The sequence below is a fragment of the Nuphar pumila genome, chromosome 15 (genome assembly GCF_984573655.1).
Source record: "Nuphar pumila chromosome 15, dmNupPumi1.hap1.1, whole genome shotgun sequence".
Taxonomy (NCBI): domain Eukaryota; kingdom Viridiplantae; phylum Streptophyta; class Magnoliopsida; order Nymphaeales; family Nymphaeaceae; genus Nuphar; species Nuphar pumila.
The window spans coordinates 13166368-13174286 of record NC_143263.1 but is presented as its reverse complement, the minus strand read 5'-3'; the positions used below and the strand labels follow the sequence as shown (position 1 = coordinate 13174286).

Sequence of the window (7919 nt, the reverse complement as noted above, 5' to 3'; positions counted from 1 at the left end):
TAAAAAAATTTGTGATCAATGACCAATATTTGCAATTTTCTTCCTTAACATGCTAATTTCCTATATTTTGCGCATGTTCTTGTTACAGAACAATAATCCTTAAATGAAGTTAAACATACAAACTTGAGAACATCTAAAATTTTAAAAACATCATAAACTCTGATAAATTTACATTTAAAACATCATCCAAAATTTAAATAACATACATACATTCACTATTTACTTTATCTCAATATCTCCATCTGAAAATATTATTAATTTTGCCCCACAGTTTGTCTTTATCCTCCTCCCCAATCATCAGCTTTTTCTTTTCTTTTTCATTTTGAATGTTAAACCTGGAGCTTCGATTTGCACTTCCTTTGTCGATCACAGAGCTTTCGTTCACACTACCTTTGGCACCAGCGAAGTGTGTTCTTTTAGCAATGTCAATAGCCCTACCTTTCGCGCTGGTTGCGCTATTATGGTTTCCTATAGCTTTGCAGTGTTCGATCACGCTAGCTGCACTATTATGCTTTCATGTAGCTTTGGAGTGTTTGATCCTACTGGCTGCGCTATTGTGGTTCTGGTTGCCTTTTTCGCTTCGACTACCTTTTTTAACTCAAATTCTTTAACTTGCTTATAGTAAACGATCATTTGTTTTATGTCGTCTGTGATATCAGCCGAACAAAAGGGTTTATGTTCATTATAAAAACAACTATCATCCTTTCGATGCTCATTGCAAATGAGAACATTTAAACATGTGCCTAGATAAAATTCTCTCATGCTCCCTACCCCAAGAGTGACATGTGGGTGATCACAAAAAGATCATAGTCTTTCATGTAACAATCATAATCCGAGACAATGATATATAAAAAAAATTAATTGAATTAACAAACATATAAGCAAAGTACTTACTCATTATCTTGTCAAGAGATATCATACACAAATATGACCGTCAAATCGGTGAAACAGTTGTAGCCCATACATCTTGTAAAAACAGGACCCTGTAATAAAACATTAAATTTGTTAATCCTACTAAGTATAAGAAAGCAATCTTATTATTGTTAACTAGGTAATGGTTACTTACTATGCTAATGATGTTATCATCTGCGTACAATGTGGTGCAAAGTGAATTGTACAACATAAAGTCCTTTGCCTTCAAGTCTATTTGCCAAAGAACCCAATGATTGTTATTCCAATTGGTGGAAAATAAGAGCTGCAAAATAAATTGAGATTAAAAAATAACTTGGCACCTAGAATTTAAGTTTGGTACTTACACAACAATGTTATAAACGGATACCTTGTGAGCTTTAAACCAAATATAAGGCAAGGATTCATTGTCTAAGCATATAACTGCCCCCTTTTCATGCCTAGGAGTTGTGAGAAATTATTATAACCAGTCAATGTATACAAGTTAGTTTTTTTGTTTTTCAGTAGCAATACAACAAAAACAAAAGGTTACACTTACTCACAAAGAAATAAGGAGTAAGGTAAATTATCTTTGGTAGATTTTCTCATTTTTTATGAGGCGATTGTGTTTTAGTTGAAGTCTTTCTATGAATCTTGCTAAATGCTATATATGTAGTATAAGCATATTATATTCGAATGAGTATACATATAAAAGAACAAACAAATAAACATGCAAACTTTACACTTACATCACTTAGCATCCAAGTTTCTTCATCAAATTCAAATTCTTTTGAATCACTGTCAGTCTCTTGCATATCCTATACCTCAGGCACAATAGTTGGCGCTGGGGATGAGGCTTTGTAGGGTTGATGTCCGCCACGTCTTTCTTTTTTGTTTGCTTCTCTTGTACTCATTGCAAAGTAACTAAGATATACATACAACATATAAGACATTGAAGTTGTTAATTAACAAAGACTATATAAATACAAAAAAATAAAATTCATTAAAGAAAAAACTAACAAATATAGATGGCACAATAAACTAAAGAATAAATATACAATTTAATGTGCTTTCATCTGTTGTGGCCAAACTCACCACAAATAATGCACTTGTATGGCACAGCATCCTTGTTTGGTATCTGTCTTTTCTTCTTAAGGCAATTTGATTTAGGACTCATGTTTGGTGGTAAAAAGGGAATAGGGTTTAGAGGAGCAACATGTGGCAGATTGTCCTCCATCGATATGAATGGATAGCTATTATATGCAACACGATACAAATCAATAATGTACCACTTGTCACAGTATTCATCTGGTTGGTTGCCTTAGTACAAAATGCATGTGATCGCATGTTTGCACAGAATTTTGCTAACCTACCACTCTCTATAACCACACTCTTGACTCGCGAGATTAACAACATAACCAAAATCTCGATTGTGGGCTTCATATCAGTGCTGAGGCAATGCATTACTTGAACACATACCTTTTGTGTATATTTATTAGCTTTCTTGAGCTTTTCTTTTACGTTGGGTACCACTATAATTTCTTACATGTTCTGCCCATCATTCTTTCTTTACTCATAAAGTTTCATCAACATGAGACGAAACTTTTCAATAAGAGGAATCAGGGGCTTGTCATGTATAGTGAGAATCCATGCATTGACGCTCTCCGTTACATTAGAGATTAAGCACCCATACCTCTTAGCTGAAAACTCATTGTTAGCCTAATATTTCTTTGCAACATCTTCTTTGACATATGTGTATGCATCTCCACATTGCTCATTGACTTGTCAAGAAAGCATATGAATTGTACTTTCGTCATTGCTCTAGCTACGCTTTACCAAAGTGGTACAAGTGATGGACCAAAAGTAGTTTTAAAGTTGTCATATCCAACTTTTGGTCATTGCTCTAGCATCTAAGGCTATATGAAGGAGACAACATATTATAGCCTTAGATGCTTATCTGAGATGACAATCAACTGTTGTTTAGCTCTTGGGTTCTCAACATCGTAGTAATCCAATTATCGCATTACATGTGACAAAAACTATGCCCATGAGTCCTTCAACTCCCTATCCATAACTGCAAAGGCAACCAAAAATATCTGATCGCAATGATCAATACTATGGGCCGACAATAATATACCTATATATTTTTCTTTTAAAAAGGTGTCATCTAGCAGAAGAACTGGAGGGCATCTGTTAATAAACTCATTGATGCATGGATGAAAATATAGGAACATGTACATAAATTAATTTCGTATATCGATCTCAATGACCGCCCTCAATCCTCGGTTAATCATCTTTAAATGATGGCGATAGGCGAAAAGCAACATAAAGAAGTCTTCAAATGAACCATATATCTTCACCCTACTTACTTTCCATCCACGCCATGCTTGTTTGTAACTAAGCTTCACACCTTCCTCATGACTTATGCCATTCAAGATTTCTCTTTGAGTTATCTTCGGGTTTTCCTACAATCGTCTATGAATAACACATGAAACCCACTTGAAAGACATATTTTCCGCTACTAGGTTATCCAATAATTCACCATATGTATGCTCGCTTTGATACTTCTTCACTTGAAAGAACGTTGCTCTATGCACCTTTGTGCAATGAATCCTCCAAGTACAATCAATCTTAGTTTGTAGGTTCTTTTGTGTGCATACGATAGTTACTTTGTAGTTGTAACTCTTCTTGAATTTTGTTTTATAGTTGTTCCTGATCACATGATCTTTCAGAAATTTAAGGCAATACTCGATATCATTAAACTTTTTGCTGATAGCAACCTCTCGATCGTTTGACTATATATGTTGTTAGCCACTAAAATTGTTCGCAATCGTTAAGTCTTTCCTTACACAACTGTTAATACAACTGAGATGCATCTATATCAAATATTGTCAATTGCTCTTTCGCGAAAGAGAAGCCATCCATCAAGAACCTAGTAACCCTAAACATTAGTGTATAAACCTAAAACATTTCGAAAACTCAACAAATGTTCATAAAACTATATAATATACCAACGTTTAGGCTTCCCATATGTCATTTATGCATTATTGCTGGGATGCAGATCACTAGAAGTGAGGTGCCCACGTAGTTCTACATCCTCTTTAGTGATCCTCTGTTGATGTACACTCTCAATTATTCGTGAAAGCGCTTCGTTGTTTGTAGGTCCAATATCTATATTCTTAATCAGTTCGAAAAATTGTATGTTCTCCACTTATACAATATTACTATCATTTATTATTTGGTACAATTGCATGTTTGGTTTATCAACATCATTCATTGCTTGGGATAATATGATGTTCAATAACACACTGTCCTTGATATATTATTCTACAACCCTTCCAACTGCTTATTGTTGCACTATATGAAACACTAAGTAAACATTGCTACTAAATAACATCCCTTCTACATCATCATCGTTCAAATCATCCACCCAGTCTGGTTCATCACCTATGAACAACGAATATGTATACTGGAGGCTCATTAACTCTTCACTCTGTCCTATTTTTCAGGACAACCTAGCTAGCTACTAATTCATTAAGGCTAATGTTTTTGGAGACCACTAAAGATCTTCAACTATATGATCATCAGCGACACGGTAGTGCACTTTAGCAGATACTGAAGTTATCTTAACTACTTATATCAACCACATGGAATATACAACATCTATTGAGAATAAAATACATATAATAACCACTCTGCAAAACCCACTACCCACATTAATACCTTGTGTACGGTCAACCCAAGCCCCATTACACATACACAGAAAAATCAAAATTTGAAAAATGATTTGTACGACAAAAATGACACATTTCTTAAAAGACCATGAAATTTTAGAAATCTATCAACTGTCCAAAATTGCAAATACCTGAGTTACTGAAAAAAAATAGTAATTTTTATATGCATGGTAACTCAACTATTTGCAAGGTTTGGAGGTTCAGGTTTAAAAAAAATCGCATAGTTTTTTATGCATATTTTTAAATTTTTTATATGAAGTAACTAAGGTATTTGCGCAGTTTAGAGGTTTGAGTTTAAAAGATATTTTTTAAATTTTTTATGTGATATTATATTTTTTAGGCGAAGTAACTCAGGTATTTGTGTAGTTTGTCGATTCAAGTTTAAAAGAAATTTTATAATTTTTTATGTGAATTTAACATAGGTATTTACGATGTTTGGAGGTTTGAGAGTTTAAAAAAAAATTTCTTTCGCACTTATTTTATGTGAATTTTATAAGTTGTTTATGTGAGGTAACTCAAGTATTTGTGAGGTTTGTCAGTTCAAGTTAAAAATAAATTTTGCAGACTTTTATGTGACGTTATTACATTTTTTATGTGAGATAACTAAAGTATTTGTGATGTTTGTTAATTTGAGTTTAAAAGAAAGTTTGCTCATACTTATTTTATGTGAATTTGATAATTTTTTAATGCATAATAACTCAGGTATTTGCAAGGTTTCGAGGTTTGAGTTTTCATAAAAAATCTAAGTCATTCTTCATGGCCAAGTGGTGGTTTCTTTAATAACAAAAGAATATATCTTACTTGCACCACTAGAAGATCCATCTAAGACTAGTTTTTTACAAAGTGATAGAGACTAAGTGTTGGCTGAGGTGACTAAAGTCGATGGTGGCTAAGGCATTTCTGATGAAAATAATGGATATTCATGGAAATTCGTACAGAAAACAATAGGTGTGAAAACTAAAAAGATTTTAAAAATAACAATATTTATGATTTTGAAAGGCTGACTAATTTATGAAATTTCAAGCTCTCTAAGGATACTTATCATTTTTGTTGTACAGTCATTTTTGGTAATTAAAGTATCCCATTGACAACGCAGATTATCAATGAAGTGATTTGCAACCGTTAAATCTCATTAATAGAATATAGCATGCAATAGTTAACAGCATTACCCAGTACCCACTACAACAAGCCAACCCATTAAGTGAATGATGATTGATGCTATCGAGCAACAACCCGTACAATAATTCAACAGATGCAGCTACCTTGACTTTTTGGACAATTGGACTAAGAAAAAACCATTAAAGGCAACGCAGTGACCCCACAAAGCGCTCACATTTCCCCTCTCCTTTTTTCTTGCTGCTGGCAAATTGGCATTCACGCCTTTTGTTTTTTGTTTTCTCCTTCCCTCTTCCGTCAATCAACAAACCAACTTGGTGTTTGCCCATTCGTCCGCAAGTTGAGCGAGTCGCCGATAGGACGAGCCTTTCTCGGCGACTGCCTTGGCAGCAGCCTCACTGAGCTCGCCGACTCTCTTACTGAGCTGCCTCCCGACCTCTCCTTCCATCAGCAACCTCACCGCCCGCTCCACCTCCTCCCTCGGCACCACTCCCCTCTCGTAGTCCACCGCCACCGCTATCCCTATCTCCTCCGCCAGCATCCGGGAGTTCATTCTCTGCTCCGCGTACAGCGGCCACCCGATCATGGGCACCCCGTACACCACGCTCTCGAGCGTCGAGTTCCACCCGCAGTGCGACAGGAACCCTCCCACCGCCTCGTGGCTCAGCACCTTCACCTGTGGCGCCCAGTCCAGAACCACCACTCCGACGCCGGCCGTCCTCTCGACGAATCCCTTCGGAAGAAAGCTCGCCGGATCCTTGTCCTCGTCAGCTCCTCCAAACCCGAAGTAGGTGCCCGCAGAGGAGGTATGCGGCTTCCTCACCACCCACAGGAACCTCTGCCCGCTCATCTCCAATCCCAACGCGAGCTCCGCCAGCTGCTCCTGCGTCATGGTCCCTCCGCTCCCGAAGGACACGAACAGCACCGAGCCGCGTGGCTGCTCGTCCAACCACTTCAGGCATTCCTCATGACTCCCATCCCCACCGTCGCCGTTCGCCGTCTTCACCAGCGGACCGATGGGGTAGACAGGCGGGATGCTGCCCCTGTAGTCCCGACCCTGCAGCAGCGACTCGATGGCTCTGGGCTCGAGCTCGTCCAAGCTGTTGACGATGATCCCGGCTGGCTCCCTGTACCGGCGCGAATGATGAAGGAACCACCAGTAGGCCTCGTTCTGCCTGTCCTGAACCGGGTCGATGAGCTCTGTCCCTCGGAACGGCGGACAACCGGGGGCTTTGACCGGCTCCTTGAGGTCCCTATACTCGTCCGGAATCTCCTCATGGATGATGGGCAGGTAGAGCATGAACGAGAGGACGGTGGCCGTCGAGGGGAAGAAGACGTACCCGGGCAGCTGAAACTCCGAGGCAACGTCGAGGGCGTCTGTGGAGAAGATGTCGACGACGAAGGCGGAGATGGGTCGGATCGTCGCGACGAGCTCCCGCAAGGGCTCGATCGAGCGCTTGATGACGATGGACATGATGGTCTCGATCTTCGCGTCAGGTGGGTAGCCGGAGGTGGAGACGGGTGGGAGTGTTAGGCAGGTGATGTTGGGGTGCTCAGCGAGTTTTGCGAGGGCAGAAGCGGGGAATTGGCCGGAGACGGTGACGAAGGTGATGGAGAAGGAGCGGTGGCAGAGGAGTCGCTTGGCGAACTCCATGATGGGGATGAGATGGCCCATTCCGGTGCTGGGTAGGATGACGATTTGAGACTGTTGTTTGGTGTACTGATTCTCCATCTCTCAAGTCAGGAGAAAGCAGAGGGATGGCAAAAGTGATTGCAGAGAAGGAGAACAAATAAAACCAAAAGCTTCAGACGTTGGTACGGGCTTTCTAATCTACCCTTTTCTCTTTTTTTTTACCTTCTTTCCTGATTGCTGCTATGGTTGCTGTACAATGATGTGTGTGAGAAGGAGAGAGTGTAGTTTTATAGACCTCTTGGAGCAATACAAGCTGGTGGTTGACAACCAACCCCAAGTGATCTGGCTTCTGCGTGCAGACCGTGCCTACTTATTAGGACAGAAACAGGACTCTTCGCCGTCCGTGTTGACGATGGACGTCGACTGAGCTGTCTGTGCGCCCATCCTTTATGTGCATGGATTTGAATTGGGAATACCGCTGAATATTAATATTCTAGGGTGCCGAAACTGAATTGACAAATCTACCCACCCATTGAGCAAAGGAGGAC

The 7919-nt window shown here is 39.4% G+C and overlaps 1 long non-coding RNA gene and 1 pseudogene across 2 annotated transcripts; both read right to left on the bottom strand.

Moving 5' to 3' along the window:
- Nucleotides 1–326: 326 nt before the first annotated feature.
- On the bottom strand, nucleotides 327–1197 carry LOC149814551 (uncharacterized). Its single transcript, XR_016428100.1, has 3 exons — nucleotides 1067–1197; nucleotides 895–983; nucleotides 327–647 (listed from the first exon to the last, which is right to left on the bottom strand). It is a non-coding gene; the product is annotated as an uncharacterized LOC149814551 (long non-coding RNA).
- A 4528-nt stretch (nucleotides 1198–5725) lies between these two features.
- LOC149814550 (hydroquinone glucosyltransferase pseudogene) lies at nucleotides 5726–7705 on the bottom strand (annotated as a pseudogene). Its single transcript, XR_016427818.1, has one exon. The product of XR_016427818.1 is annotated as a hydroquinone glucosyltransferase pseudogene (transcript).
- Between the last annotated feature and the right edge of the window lie 214 nt (nucleotides 7706–7919).